Genomic DNA, 17,772 nt, shown 5'->3' with positions numbered 1-17,772 from the left:
AAAATAGTAGATTATTTCCCAGAATATCTTCATTAGAACATCTCGCATAGGATAGGGTATAGCTTTGACTAAAACGTAATTTGATATTTTCTAAATTGTACAGATTCTCACAGAATAACGTTGAAGAAGCAAAACAAAACCTGTAAATTGCTTTGCAGTTACTAAGAGTTTTGTCAAGAGTCGCTTCCTCGTATCACAAATTACTTTTGAAGGGCTCTAAGCCGCAATTTAAACGAAGCATAATTCAATTGATTTTGAAATAGGTGGCGGATTTAAAGGAAATGAAGAACATCTTTGCGTGACCTTTGCTTTTGACGCCCGAGTTCTTGATCAGTTTCAGATAAGAGATGGATATCACCATCGTGTATGCACGGTTAACATGGTTAAGTGTTGATGAGGCAAAGGCGGTGGCTGTCATTATTAATTGTCGTTTCTCCTAAATCGTGTGTATAAAACAATGAGAACGACGCTTGAATCTAAGGCAGGTATTTTATATACATTGTTTTTCGAATATGTAAGATATTTTTTAGGCTTGCAGACATACACCATATTAAGAGTTCTGTGAAAATTATCATTTTGACCGAAGAATCCGTACATCTTATAATATTATTCTTCATGTTATGCGTTATTGCTTTAGTAAATTTTACGCAGATATCAGTTATCAATTAAGTGCACATTATATTTTATACTGTATTGGTTTAAACAACCGATTTTACACGGTTTCAATTTGTTAAGTATAGAATAGTATAGTAGGTATTGAGGTGCACAAACCATCATGTTTAACAAAATAAACTGTCAGATGTATATTGTCAAACCGTTTTCTCAGTTAAAATGTTATAATTATACGTAAATATGATATAAAAGACAGCAATGGGCAGCTAAAGTTGTAGTTATCGAAATCGGAGTGGATCAAATCGGGTCACATTTGTTTTCAATCAGAATATGAAGTATATTACTTTGCGCAAAGGATACTTTTCTTGTTTATAACTTAAGCTTGATGGTAGCATTTTTTAAAGCACAACCAGTCGAGTATTCGAGAAGCTCAAGGTACGATGTGGTATATATGTAAAAACGTGAAGAAATATGCAAAAAAAATTAAATTCTTTTGACAAGCGTAGAAACAGAGCCTATTTACTCCCACCTATTTCATAATTGGTATTCAACAACTTTCTAGAGCTCTGCATCTTTCAAATTTAACGGACGACACTATAATATGGAGTTTCCTGAATTTTTAATATAATCACATTTTTCTTTCTCTCAAATGGCCCATTTCTCTAATTATACAAACAAATTTTACAACAACGAGTTTCAAATTTCCATCTCGGTAAAACTGGTAATAAACAACCCTTCGATTATTCGGTTATGCAACTTTTAATGAGTAATTCTAAATAATTCTCAGTAATTAACTGCTTGTTTTCTGACTTTTAATCAAATATAATTATTATCTACTATTTGTTTCATATTTGTATTTGCAGATATAAATTTATAGGAATGAGAGGCTTTTTTAAAATCTGTTTTACATTTTAAGCAAATAGCATCAATATAATCAATACATGCATCAAACTTAAGTTGCAGAGTTTATTGTTAATACATTCGTGCAAATGGTGAAATGTAATTTAATATTATCGCACAATAATGGATAGTTAAACTGTGTGTAATACAATCAGATTTAATATAAATATTGAATACAGATTGAAACGTCAAGCTGACATTATATGACCTCATTTATTGTATTAAAGTAAAGTAATTTCTTTTTAACCGTAGGCAATTTGTGACATTAAGAGTACATGTTAAGAAGGTCTTATTTTACAATGTTTTGCCTATACTCTAAAAACATTGCATAGTCATAATCACAAACTATAAAACCTTATATTTAAAACAACAACGATTCTGACTTAGTTTTCGAGGGCATTGATACTCCAAAAAATATGACAAATTTAATGTCTTGATCTAGTTATAAGTAATTGTAGTTGCCACAAATACGGAAACAAAACCCTAACTACCACTCTATATCGTTTTCAGAATCTAAGGTTGCAAGGAAATAAACGAGTGGCTACAAAATTCAAAGTCAACTATATATCTTGATATTTTAATATTTTATTATAAAAGCTATTCTTAGGTACTATAAATCACAAGCATAACAGTAATACTTAACAAGCTATTCATTGCGAACTATTGTTGTTATAAAAATAACATTGGGCTTTCTGAGACTAAATGCTACATATTCAACTCGTTTTGCATGTATCAAATTCAAAATATCAATAGCTATAACGACTTTGCATTTAGACAAAAGAAATGAAGTATTTTTATATAACTAAACGAAGACAAAATAAATGCCAAGACATGACACAGGCAGCTCTCAATGACCGGAATGAGGACAAAATTTGAAATCCAACATGACGATTTTTACCCATTAACTTTTTTTAATTTTACTTCTCCCTCTCAATTCTTAACTAAGTATATTTATTTCAACTTAATATAGATGTCTTCGTGTATAACGTAAGTTAACAGTGACATTTGCTAATCCCCGACACCTTCATGCACAGGTGACAGTACTCTGAAATCCTATCAAGATCTGTTTCTTTACAATGTCAACAACACAAATCTGGTGAAAATCATGTTTGGGCATTCTTTTAGCCGAAAATCAATTTTGGCCTATGTTTTGTGTATAGATGGAATTTCCCAATTTTGCAAAGCCGTGCGCTCACAACATTATGGTGTCGATCGTGGAGAATGATGGTGCTCTTCTAATATCACTGGATACAGGATATTCGTGGCTATCCATTAGTGAGGAACCTAAAATACTTTAGTAGAACAAGGCTTAAATTTTGATGTACAATCCAAGGAACTGTTATCCTCGCCGAAGATTTTCCACACAGTCAAATAACAAGGCATCTTAATTTGAATGTAAAATCTTAATGTAAATCACCTTTACCCTGATCATGACCTTGATTCTATGCTACTAACTTGCTTGTAGTTTCATGGTTTTTTATTTATTAATTTGAATGACCTTCCACCAATCCACGGGAATATATTAATCGATACTTGCTTTTTATTCATCAATCTCACCAAAGTGGCAATGACACACGACACACGAAGTACATCCGAAAACGAGCTTAATAATGTGGGGTAATAATTAAACAAATGAGACCGCTTTATAACTCAGTGTCTGTAATGTTGTGGAAAATCTGCCATATTATATATTGATTTATTATGACTTTTAGCATTCTAGAGTATAAATATGTGGTAATGACAGTAATGGAAGACAATAATGTCAAATTCGAATCTTGGAATGAACCTTTTAACTGTATTTTCATTTATTCCGAAACTAAAGTATCTGAAATAAATAAGAAGCATATAGTCGGCTAAAATACCAGTATTTTAGTGGTAATTTATTGACCAACTTTTCATAAAATATCTATTTTTTTCTCTTTACGGTACATGTCTGTGTGTATATACCATAAGGTTGAGTACACATGGATTCTGGCGATGTGATAGTTGAGACTAAAATCTTTGAGCTGGTTCTACAAACCGTTGCCTCAAGAGGCTGTGTGGCTTGTTCGTGTGTGGATTGTATTGGTTAATTTAGTGCTCTTGGCAGGATGCGCAAAACGTTGACACGATTTATTGTGGTTATGTTATCTTTGTGAATTTTCCTCAATGTTTGTATAAAGTGACAGACTAAACAAACAGCTAAAGCAGATGTCCTGAATAACATAGACTGGTATCCTAAAGCATATGCATATATGTCTGACACCGATTCAGTAATCGTCGCGCATGATATATTCAAAATATCAAGTACATTATAATGTGTGCGCGGTACATTCTTTAATATCGTTGCAAGTTTCAAACTTATTTGATGGTTTTATGTGCATTTCAGTGGTGCACGGTACTGCTGTTTTAACTAGACTTTAACATTAATGAATTATCTAATCAACTCATACGCAGAAACATTCAAACAGTGACCTTGTTCCTAATTTCAACCTAGCTACGTGAATTGTCTACCAAAAGTTTAGTTACTTTGATTGAGGGAAATTACTGGGTTGCCTACTAGAAATCCCGGGTTGCAATGCTTCTATTAGAGGGAAGTGAACCCATTATGTTCTAAGAACATGTACGCCGAGAGTGTTATTCTTTGAACATATACTGTATATAATTCAGGTGGAGGCGCTGAAATACTGTTTTGTTTCAAGACGCCCGATATTTTATCACATGATAATAAGCTAATGATTTTTAGGTCCTCTGTAATACAGCATTCTATGATTGCAAAATTATCTTTATGCCAAAGAAGTTACACAAATATACACGTGTTCTATCTACAATCAAGAATTGTTTGATCTGCCTAGGCAGCAAAACCTATGCATATGCTAAAACGTGCCTTTGGTCGACACTACGTAACACAAACTGTTAAAGTCAATTCGTGCCTAGAAGCTCTAAAAGATAACACACTGCTTTAGATCGCGACACTGTTTGTTTACAAGAAGAGTCTTACGTTTCTTGAAATCGCAGATTAGTCGCCAATTGAGTTACGTTTTACAATGACGTTACGCAAGAAAATCTTGCCGAATGATTGTAAATAAGATATATTTCCATCGCAGGCAACGCGGTTTCAATGGGATGCAACCTCGGATTGAAAAGGTTCTCGAGTTCTTGCCGCTTGTTATCCATGGATTTCTATTTTGAAAGCCTCTATCATAAATTTCGCTTCTTCAAATTGCTCCAACGATCAACGAAACGTAAGTAACAAATTTCAGCTGTGTGTAAAGATTGTAATCCAATATAGCATTAATTACGATATAATTCGGTGCCTTTGTTATACCAACGTAATTATTTATTAAAGCTAGTATAATTACCATGGAGGATAACATAGCATTGATGAATAAATCATAAATGCTATCTTACCTGATAACCTGAGGTATAATAAGGTTGCGCCACCAGATGAGACCATGCTTCTTTTACATTCAATCTTAACACACGTCGTCTTATACTTATGGAGAGGGAACAGCCATGCCGAAATACAATTAAACAAACTGGTTCGTAGTCCCTTCTTACCGGAGGATCGTAAAAGATGAACGGATAAACCACTTACAATTTCCCCTTAACTTGATTGTGTTTTAATTATCAGATTATTTGCCACATTTGGTGTGGGATCAAAATAGCATAGTCATTATAAAGCCAATAATTTGCGACATAGAAATGCCTTTAAAGCTTAGTACATCAACAATTTCAAGAAGAAAGTAGATTCCCTTGGCATCAAATGTTCATATGATTATGTCCGCAAATGTAACAACCAAACTATAGGCGTCACGTAACCATAGTGATGGTAATTTACTCGATCTCTTCTGAGGCAATTTGTAGTCAGCTTTTACTTATTTTAATCATGGTGAAACACTTCAACCAATCGCAAATGACTATTGACATTTAAAAGTGAATAATTATTGCTGTTGACACGATACAACCATTTTGGAGAAGTGGTTTGCACGATCTACTGAACCTTTAAGGATGCATATGACATTTAATTAGTAAAGGCATTCCTATTGGGATGTTTATGTTATTTGAAAGAATTTTCAGAGTGATATATATAGTACCTGTTTGATGACCAAATGCTCTTTAATGTATGAAACATTTCAATCCGACATTTTGGTTCAGCCATAAATAAGGCACTGAATGAAAAGTATGATTACTAATTATAAGCAAATATAATTTGAATGCCAATAGTCATGTCAAATCTTTGTATGAATGCTTAAACAAATTACGCAATGGTTAAAAGATTGGGTATTAAATATATTAAACTTATGATAAGGTGATGTTGAAAGTTAAATGTTTATTTCCTTTCTGTGGCTTGTTGTTGTAGGCGGTTTTGCATTTATCGAATATTGATGTAGCACAAGTACGCTATATACCTTTTTAAATAGTTTCTTGCCAATGATGATACACGAATGATCGTCACCTGCTGTTGGAGAAACAACCTACTACAGGATCTGATCTCTAGTGGATAGCTGTATGTCCCGAGGTAATCACCTATAACCGGTCGACACCATGGTGTCGAAAGTGTGTTTGAGGCAATACACAATTCATCCCAAACGACAAACAGTAACCGCCTGGCTATATTAGTTTTACACCTTTTAATAGATGACTGCCCAAATGGATCGTTTTATATACGTTTTATATAATTGATCAGGAGCTTATGGTCATCAAACCATGAGGAAAATAGATTTATATTCATATTATTGTATAATTGATGAAGAGCTTATGGTCATCAACCATGAGGAAAACAGATTTATTTTCACAACTACTACATGATAGGTATCATTAAAACTAGTATACATATGGCCACATGATGCATGGTTCAGAATCAAGAGGTATCAGAAAAATAGGATAGGTAGATTTTATGAATCTAATGCTACGTAATTAAAGTTTGGTATTTTGGGAAACTTTATGTATACTGTATCTTCAATACGGAAGGTCACAATTTTAATATAATGGTCGGTTTTTCTCCCAGCTACATACATTTTAAGTACATATCATTACATTTATAAAGTTTTCTTCGAGGACTGTTAATTGTCAAAAATTGTTAATTCGAAATTTGGTCTGTCTGATGTGCTCTCAGGTCCCACAAAAATACTGCCCAAAGGTGGGTTACAGAGACCTTAAATCAAATAAAATGTAAACGCCGAAGATTATATTTAAAATTATAACACGGCTAGCATCGACAATTTAATAAACATGTAACGTTCTTGCTTTGTAAAATAAGATACTATACTGTACTTTACAAGGTTCCACAATGTATAATAAATAATCAAACCTGAAAAAACAACGTGATTGAGAGCTTAGTATTACTAACCGTCAGTAAATACATTATTCCACATTCGTGAGTTTCAATTGGTTTCTACTAATGCCTTTTCTGCTCAAAATCTCTCTTTATAATAATAATAAAATAATTTTTTTATTTATAAAGCGCCTTTCTCCAGATCTTAGAGGACTCAAAGCGCTGTAATTTCGCTGCAATGGTGAATCATCACAATCAGATCGCATCAACTAGGTTGCTGCCGAACGGCGCACACCTATCCGCATTTAGATTGTAACATCCACCAATTATCTGTGCAGCTCCCCAAATTCCATTGGGTGAAGGAAGTTTTTGATAACCAAACAACTAATCACCGATTTTTACGATACAGGAGGAAACCGGAGATCCCGGAGAAAACCTGCGAGAGCGAGCATGGAATCGGGATAAACCAAGTGCACATGAGTCCTTGGGCCGCGCCGGGGCTTGAACCCGGGACCTCAGTGGTGCAAAGCGAGGGAATTACCGCTGCGCTAACTCGCCCTCCCATCTCATATAGACTAATGACAGTAATAAGTTATAGATTTTATTTCTACCGGAGCTCGATATCACTTATAATCTATTTGTAGCAAGCATGTAAGTTATCGACATGAGTAGGTGGAATGACAAATGAAATTTAACGATACATATGTCGTTCCTATCAGTCTCTACGCTCCCGGAATGTTTGTGAGTATGTGTTCATGATATTGCTGGATGTGGTAAAACTGCATTTCTGATCTCTGAGATGATACTGGTGCTCAGCCAGACCATAATAATTGCTGGACACTTTTCATTCTCTGGTAGAGATTTCTATATATGAATGTAATACATTCAGTATTATAGCCAGGAATTAAGCAAGATATCTGTTTTATTGTGTCTTATTGGAAACGACAGAAGAGATAACTTGACTGATTTTGGGGGAATTGTGGATCGAATTTATTAATATGGTGTTTTTTAATAATTATACCCTATGTATGCTCTTGATTTAGTTTTTGATTACTGGCTTGATGTGTACCTAGTCCATTGGATACACTATTACCTGTTTCTCTAAACTGAGAGAATAAAATGAATAAATAAATAGGATGAAAAAATCACTACACATCGCGCGCTGAAATAAGAAAGTCCACAATCATAAATCGGCCATCACAGATCATGTTCTCGAGAAAGACCACATCATTGACTGGGAGGAGATTTTAGGCAAAGAGGCAGACAGATACAAACGATGGATCAAAGAGGCAGTGAAAATCAGACAACAGGGCACCACCATGAACAGAGACGAGGGGCAATACAACCTAACTTACGTATTTGACGATCTCCTGAAGAAACCAACTGACAACCACGTTGCTAAGCAACAACGAGATGTAGACAGAAGGTCGTCACAACAACATCAGTGTTGATAAAGGAATCTGACAGATTTCGAAACGTCCACAGTAAGTGCTGTTTTATTGGACTAGAACAAATAACGTTGGGATTGATATTGGTTTATTTTCAGATAAGATACGGACACGTAGTTTTGTTAGTAATTACAACTATTGCAGTATGAGCCTAGACCATTTAGACCATATTATGTATGTGTGACTTGAGTTGTCACCCCGGTTGTCCCATCAATGAATCTTTAAAAATCATGTTAATGTATTTGACTGAAGCTTACCTGCATGCTGTGGTTTAGGCAGACTATCCGAGCTATTAGTACACATAATTAAACTGGCTAACACCAGAAGCATCAAATTGTAAATCACACACATCATCCTACTGGTTATAATCCTCAAGGTGGTACAAGATGACTTTATCATAATCTACCAGTAATTATATGAATATCAATATTCCTTACGTCAGATATCACAAGTATCAATAAATCAACGGTCTCGTGCTCAGAAAGGTGAACTCTTTACTCCTTATCTTCCATAAATTTCAATTGCAAATTATTCCTTTTGTTTTATGCTTTTAAGAGGCATTTGCTGCTATAACCTCCTGAGTACTATATCTCCTGCAAGAAGGAGCGATGATGATGACATAGCATTGCTCGCTACTATGATCCATTTGTGCACGAGAGTTTCACGGCCACATCTGAATTAATCGCCAACTGTCAGGCTTCTGCACGCGTGTGTGAAACTATCCTCCAGCTGCTCGTGTTTATACCACATATTAACCAGCATGCTTTACTCGCATCCGGATTGTTCTCCGTTCGTAGTTTATTGGTGGGATGGCAATATTTTAAGTCAAACAAAATTAATCGTCGATCGAAAACCATAGTGGCGTACGTGAACAACAAAATACGTTTCCGAGAAAAACGAATTGGAAGGATATATTACTAATAACGGAGTCGATACTCCTCCACCGTTATCTCTCAGTGGCCCGACTCCATTTGAAATGGGAGTTTAAGGTTAAAACTATTAAACTGAATCTTTAATTGTTAAAAAGGAATAACTATTATAAGATATAGATAGCTCTAAACCTTTAAGTCACTATGTGACGCGGAACATTTGGAAACATCACTCTACACCACTATGTCTTGCGACCGACGAAATTTGGTAGTAAATGGTAGTAAGAAATTTAAAAATTCAAACATTTGGTTTTTAGAGCAGTTTGCACTTTAGCGACATGTTAGATCCAGACAATAACATCGAATAGTTCTGTACCACGAAAACGTGTTTTCATCTTTCGCTATGCGTGTTACAAACAAATCAAGGTCATTTTCTATGGAGGAACACGAATTGGGAATTCAGGAAGCAGTTTTTCTATGGCCAAATTTCATCAGGAAAAAGAATCTGTTAAAATAAAAACCACCAGATGAAGTTTTAGGTCGGGTTTTGGCGAAAATTCAAAATGACCGCCAAAATATGTGTTTTTTCAAGATTTTGCCACTTTCTGTATAGTTTTAGGCCAAAAGCACCAAGTAATTTGTCTTTCTATATGGTTTGGAGGCCGCTGATTCCATATCTGCCATTAATATAATGCCCATGTGAATTTCTAGATGGTTAAAATTCAAAATGGCCGCCAAAATAGGTGATTTTACCACTATTAGTATAGTTTTAGGCAAAATGCACCATGTATTATGTCTTCCTATATGTTTTTGAGGCTGCTAATTCCAAATTTACCATCACTATAATGGCCAAATGAATATTTAGGATAGATAATGGCAAAAATTCAAAATGGCCGCCAAAATCACCTTTTTAGAAAGACTTTCTGCGGACAGTGAGCCTTTTATATTGATATATTGAGTAATGTGTCTTTTTAGGTGTTTTCAATGCGCAGACTATGAATCTCTATGATTAACGCGGCTGTGTACTCTAGCCATTGTTTCTTTCTCAAAATTGAGTTTTTTTGATATATTTGTACCTTGTTATGTTTTTTATAAATACAAGGAATGAAAATCCAGATTTGTAAACTCCAACTGCAATATTTTAAGAATTTTATTTCACTATTCCACTCGTGTTTGAAATTGAAAAGGAAAGAAAATCTTTGTTGTACCAGCAAGGTACACGCGCGCAACAACTCATCGCGTTGCGTATCGCGCAATTTGTTAACGCACAAATACGCGACGCATACGCGACGCTTATCTGCATGCGCGGCGCATCTTATGGAAACACCACGGAAGCACTGATTTCACAAAAACCTAGTGGTCAAATGGCTCCGTTTTAGCTGATAAAATGTGGGTTTTTCAAGTTCTTTCCCCCGATTTAAATGTCAAGTTATGAATGGATTTCGCTCAAACTTCTCAAGGGGCTGTGGATTTACCCGATGTTCACGTAATATAAGTTACAAAACGAAAACTGTCGCATTCTCCTGTGAGATTCAATGAAAGTGCAAAATGTGACCACTTTAAACTTCAACGGCCATTATTTCAATGTTCATTTTCTCGGTAAAATGACGATTTAGGTACACGATAACTCATTAAATACAGCATCTATAGGGAAGCAAATATGATCATCGTAAAAAGCATGATCGACTCAAGAAACGGTTTTCTCATTTTTTAAATTTTGGTCTATTTCCGATTTTGGGCATCATTTTGTGCAAATAGGCGTTTTTGAATTTTAAAAAGTTTATTTTGATGCCTTATATGGTCAATATCTCAAAAAATAAGGCCAATATCAAAAAAATAAAAAAAACGTTTTTTGAATGGAGCCTCAAGATTGAGCTAAAAACATAATAAAATATTTTGGAAAGAGTGTTTTTTGTTATGATGTACCTAACAAATATTGCCAAAAACTCACTTTTTTTGTGATTTTCTTCAAAATTGTTGTTTTTACCCCAAATCTGTATTTATATTAAGATTTATTGATGTCTTGCCTTCATAAAAATGTATACTTTTATATGTTTTGCGCGAATAATTACAAAGTTATTGCACTTTTACTACATGCATGTCTGAGAGTACACAGCCACCTTAATAGTGGCAATAACCACCTCAGATAATGCATTTTATAATGGTACATGAGGCACCATTATGTTAAATGTACCGCACCATTGCATTTGTTTTTTATATTATTGCTAGGCACGACTGTATATGGTGTCAATTGTGTCATTTCAGCATCATAACAGCTCACCATATAGCAGCGGAAAAGCAAACATGAAGCCATAATATCGTGTTGCTGGATCACCGGGTAGTTCAGCTCTACTGCGAGGAATGCGAGTTCAAGTCTTTCGCAAATCTAAGAAATGGATTCTCTGTGATCGGTAGAATGATATTTCAGTGTCCAAGGCTAAAAAAGGCAATAAACAATATAAGCAAATGGTGCCAGCCAAATTGAGGCAAGTCAAATAACAGAGGACTGGATCAAGAAGAGTGTCTGATGACAGCATAATCTCTGAACAAAAGAATCCTCGCTGACTATGACCAATTCAAATCTCTACTCAAAAATCTGAAGATTGGTTTGATAAAGTCGGGCAATTCAATTGGGATTTGAACGAAAATACTTAGGACATACGTGCAAAAACAGATACCTACCAAAAGTTAACTGGAAGCAGAATTTGATGTCAAAATGACTATAAAGGGCGAAATCTACATGGACAATTGCATCGGGGAATAATTTTTACAAAGCTACTTTCAATGCTATTGTTTCTAACTCATGGATCCGAAAGAATAAACAAGGAGCATCCAAAACCGAATCAGCTGAAAGAGCTAGAGTGCTCAACTCTGACGAAATATTAAAGTCAGGGTATACCAACCAGGGCTGTCAACTCTCACGCATTGGCCGTGAGTCTCACGCATTGGGTCACACCAAGGTAGTATAAAAATATAAGTATAAAATAAGAAAAAAATAAGAAATAAGAAATAAGTGTAATCTCACGCCTAGGTAGTAAATCTCACGCAAAAAACTGGAAAAAGAGTAAATCTCACTCATCGTCATGAATAATTTGTTGCTCCTACCCCCCCAGCTTTTTACATCCTCGACCGCCGTGGCTCAAATAATCATGGTACAAAATGAACATTGGCGTCGGCAAATCCCGGAACGCCTCTGTCTTACGCCAAGCAATTCCAAAAAGTTGACAGCCCTGATACCAACTTGTTTATTGGATTCAATGCATCCTGCATCTGCAGGCTCTTAGCAACAATTTCTTCTTGAATCCTCTGTTGAACCACTCCTCTGTTAGTTCATTTGACACAATTTGGCTGACATTTATTATTTGCGAATATTGGCTACTGTCTCTTTGACACTGAAATATCATTCTACCGATCACAATTCAAGCATCCATTTCTTAAATTAGCGATAGATTTGAACTTGCCTTCCTCATTTTAGGACTGATCTACCCGCTAACCCAGCAAGACTTTAGCGATATTGTGGCTTCGTGTTTGTTTTTCAGCTGCTATGGTGAACTATGGTGAATTTTGGCCTAAAACTATAACACATATTTTGGTGGCCATTTTGAATTTTCGCCAAAACCCGACCTAAGACTTCATCTGGTGAAATTTTTTTTGACAGATTCTTTTTCCTGATGCAATTTGGCCATAGAAAAAAAAACTGCTTCCTGTGTAAGTTTGCAGAAAAAAGTCCTTGTGTGCCCACCCCTAGTATTAGCTGAGAGCGTCAAATCTGAGAAAACAAAAAAGTCAATCCACCAGATCGAACTATATTAGAAAAATCCTGAAAAATAGATATATCCCCTCCCCCAAAGCAACAAAAAAGACGTTTTATTTTTATTTTCTAAAACGTTATAAGATCTGTGTGCATATCTGAATTAAGACTCAATATATCAGGTCTGCAGTGTTCTGTACTTTACATTGTTTTTTGTATTCTGTGGAAAAATATAATGTGGGTATAATGGTAAGATCGATAAACAATATAACGCTCAATTTAAATCATAATACAGTCTCCACATTCTCTCTTGGGATATCAGTGTAATATGAAGGGTATTTCTGATTCATTCTCATAAGCCCTGATTAGCTTATAAAAGAATCCTACTGCATACGCACTACTTCCAACCAATACGTACTAAATTGATATGCATCAACAAAAATAATTTGGCGATTTACATACACTTGGTTTGAATAGTCAATTAAATGCAATCTCTCAAAAATACTTTATCTACTAAAAGACATTTTGTGAGTTTTGTGACTTGTATTATCTCACAGTAAATAACAATGAAGTATAACCCTTCTGTTTGTGACTTTATTAAATTTGAGCTTTTTATGCTCCTTATATTACGTCCGAAATGCTTAACGTACCCTTTCAATTTCTTGTCTAAATAACGCAGAATGTATTATAAAGAATGACACGGATTAGGATTTGCTGTAAGGCAGGTTTGTTATTTATGTAAACAGCATTAACAGCATTATTAATAGGTCAGGTCATCAGCACAGGTCAATCATGTCCTTTGAGGGATATGTAATGGTTAAATCCTGACCATTTCCTTCCGACATAATACAAAAGCACTTCATTTATCTTATTAAATCTATTGGAACTCCTATCCATACATAAAATGTACAAATAGTACATCCGAAAGTAAGTCAAAGCCTGTCAATTAAGCCTGGTAATTAAGAGTCCCCGTCTTAATATATGTACAGATTAATTGGAGTTCTGCCTTCAATCTTACGAAAGGCACATAGGAGAACTTCATACGTATTAAGAGCAAAATATCCCAAACAGTATATTTTCAGGGTAACAGACGGCTAGCACGTCCATCACAACGTATTTTGGTGAGGACAGTCACGCAGTATGTCAAGTGCCTAAAGTTCAAGGTCAGTTGAATTTGATATTTTTGTGCGACAAGGCACTTTGAGTTGCTTAAGATTTTAAAGTATTTTACGTAGATAAACTGTGCATTATTTTTCAAAACCACAATATTATTTAGAGAGTTGCAAAGAACAGACAAAAGAGTATATTATTTCCCAGAATATCTACATTAGAACATCCTGCATAGGATAGGGTATAGCTTTGACTAAAACGTAATTTGAATTTGAATTTAAGGTAAATTGCTTTGCAGCTTCCAAGAGCTTTGTCAAGTGTCACAAGACAAGTCACTTCCTCGTGTCACAAATTACTTTTGAAGGGTTCTAAGCCGCAATATAAATGAAACATATTCAATTGATTTTGAAATAGGTGCCGGATTCTAAGGAAATGAAGAACGTCTTTGCGTGACCTTTGCTTTTGACGCCCGAGTTCTTGATCAGTATCAGATAAGAGATGGATATCACCATCTTGTATGCACGGTTAACATAGTTAAGTGTTGATGAGGCAAAGGCGGTGGCTGTCATTATTAATGGTCGTTCTCCTAAATCGTGTGTATGAAACAATGAGAACGACGCTTAAATCTAAGGCAGATATTTTACATACATTGTTTTTCAAATATGTAAGGTATATCTATGCTTGCTGACATACACCATATTAAAGGTTCAGTCAAAATTATCATTTTGTCCGATGAATTCGTACATATACATGAGTGTACGTGTTATAATATTGTTCTTAATATTATGCTTATTACGTATTGCTTTAATTAATTTTACGCAGATATCAGTTAAGTGTCACATTATATCATATAATATAATGTTTAAACAACGGATTTTTTGCGATTTCAATTTGATAAGTATAGAATAGTATAGTAGGTATTGAGGTGCACAAACCATCATGTTTAACAAAATATACTCTCAGATGTATATTGTCAAATAACGTATTTTTAGATATACTCTCAGGCATATGCAGCTAAAGTTGTAGTTATCGAATGTTAGAGAAGAGACTATTAACCAGATCTGGTCCAATCAGGCTAAATTCGGTAATTAACTCGTGATATCGGATATAGGCAAAAAGTGGAAAAAACAACAACAATAAAAAGCATAAGAAAATAGATATATATAAAAGGTTCAAAACTTTGCAATCAACCAAGTATTCAAGAGTCATGGAGATTCAACATAAGTAAGTGTAGGTACTGAGCAAGTTTGCAATGGTGATAACACATTGTGAAAATTTCTGATTGGATCAGATCGGAGCTGATCAAATCGGGTCACATTTGTTTCCAATCAGAATATGAAGCAAATTACTTTGAGCAAAGAATACCTTTCTTGTTTATATCATTAGCTTGATGCTAGCATTTTTTGAAAGCACTACCAGTCGAGTATTCGAGAAGCTAAAGGTACGATGTGGTATATATGTGGTTTATTTAATTACTCTGAATCTTTGAAATTTAGTAAACGGCACTATAATGGAGTTTCCTGAATTTTTAATATATATTACCCACTTTTCTTTTTTTCACATGGCCCATTTCTCTAATTATCATACATAAAATGTTTACAACAAGGAGTTTCAAATTTTCATCTCGGTAAAACTGGTAATTAAGTAACAACCTTTCGACTATTCGGTTCTGCAACTTCTAATGAGTAATTCTAAATCCTGAAGTTAATACAATCAATGTAGGGCGTTGTATGCTTAAATTACTATAATTAATCAACTGTTTATTTTCTGACATTAAATTAAAATATAGTATCTACTATTTGTTTTACATCTGTATTACCAGATATAAATTTATAGGAATGAGAGGTTTTTTAAAATCTGTTTCATATTTTAAGCAAATTGCATCAATTGCATTAATACATGTATCAAACTTAAGTTGCAGAGTTTATGGTTATTACATTCGTGCAAATGGTGAAATGTAATTTAATATTATCGCTTCACACCAACCTTGTAGTGGGCACAATTATTGATAGTTAAACTGTGTGTAATGCAATCAGATTTAATATTGAATACATATTGAAACGTCAAGCTGACATTATATGAACTCATTTATTGTATTAAAGTGAAGTAATTTCATTTTAACCCTGGGCAATTTGTGACATTATGAGTACATGTTAAGAAGGTATTACTCTGCAATGTTTTGCGTACACACTAAAACTTGGCATAGTCATAATCACAAACTATGAGACCTTATTATTTAAAATAACAGCGGTTCTGATTTAGTTTTCCACGGCATTGATACCCTAAAAACATCACAAATATAACGTCTTGATCTAGTTATAAGTAATTGCAGTTGCCACAAATACGGAAACCAAAACTAAATAACCACTCAATTATCCGCCGTCTCTATATTTTTTTCAGAATCTAAGCTTATAAGGACTGGCTACAAAATTCAAAGTCAACAATCTTGATATTCTGATACTTTATTGCTTAAAGTTATTCTTAGCTTAGCATACAGACAGTGATATTTAACAAGCCATCCATCACGAACGATTGTGGTTACAAAAACAACATTGGTCTTTCTGAGACTGAGAATCATTCTAAATGCTATACACGATGAAACCATTAGGCAAGCAAAGCCACATATTCAACGCATATTCAAAATTTCAATAGCAAAAACGACTTTGCATTTCAATGCCTTAAACAAAAGAAATGAAGTATTATGTATATAACTAAACGAAGACCAAATATATGCCAAGATATGACACATGCAGCTCAACGACCGGAATGGCGACGACATTAAAAATCCAACATAATGATCTTTACCCATTAAGTTTTTTTATTTTACACCTCCCTCTCAATTTTTACCTAAGTATACTTATTTTTCAACTTAGTACAGATGTCTTCGTGTATAATGTGACATAATGTTAACAGTGACATTGTTAATCCCAAATTACAAAGGTCATGCACAGGTGACAGTACTCTGAAATCATATCAAGATCTGTTTCTTTACATTGTCGACAACACTTTTGTGATTTGATCCTGTAAGAAACGATTTTCATCTTAATCTTGTTGACACCGATAGATGTAGTTGGATAAACCACGCGTCAATGCTTAATTAAGATCTTCCAAACGCATAGTAAAAGGCAGAATTGAGTAGTAGGTATTTCAAACATACATATAGTGCTATTTTAAAGAATTGCAGTTAATCTGTTAGGGAAATGATGGTTTATCAGAGAAGATACACCTGCTACACTCGTTTGACATTTTAGTATTCCATTAAACGTAACATTTACAAAATATCACATCAAGGTTCGAAGTTTCCAATACGGGTTTTCAATATAAATGAGCCACGAGTCCGCAAGCATTGGTAACATGTATTATTGTCGTAATGTTGTTATTTTCGTCAAATTAGTAGCGAAGTCACTGGTTGGAGAAAGTCACCGACTAACAGTTGGACATTATGGTGATGTTTAACCTTAATCTCACGGTGCATTAAAACGCTTAAATAAACCACCAAATGATTTACGCTAGTCTTGGTGCCATCCCTTGCGCTCATTTTAACGACAATCGTTTGAGCACCCTACCCAGGGCTATGGTAAGCGATAACACTGTGAGGGTAAGGGCGTTTGTGAAGCCCACATAAATTGTATTTTTACTCTTGAAAAATATTCTAGTTATAATGAGTTTAAACTTAATTTGGGTTTCCTATTTATTCCAAAAATCTGGTGAAAATCAATTTTGGTCGATGTTTTGTGTGTAGCTGGAAATTCCCAATTTTGCAAAGCCTTGCGCTCACAACATTATGGTGTCAATGTAACACACAATGGAGAATGATGGTATTGT

Source organism: Amphiura filiformis, chromosome 16 (assembly GCF_039555335.1).
Source record: "Amphiura filiformis chromosome 16, Afil_fr2py, whole genome shotgun sequence".
Taxonomy (NCBI): Eukaryota; Metazoa; Echinodermata; class Ophiuroidea; order Amphilepidida; family Amphiuridae; genus Amphiura; species Amphiura filiformis.
The sequence above is the reverse complement of the archived record's forward strand: the minus strand, read 5'-3'. Positions refer to the sequence as shown.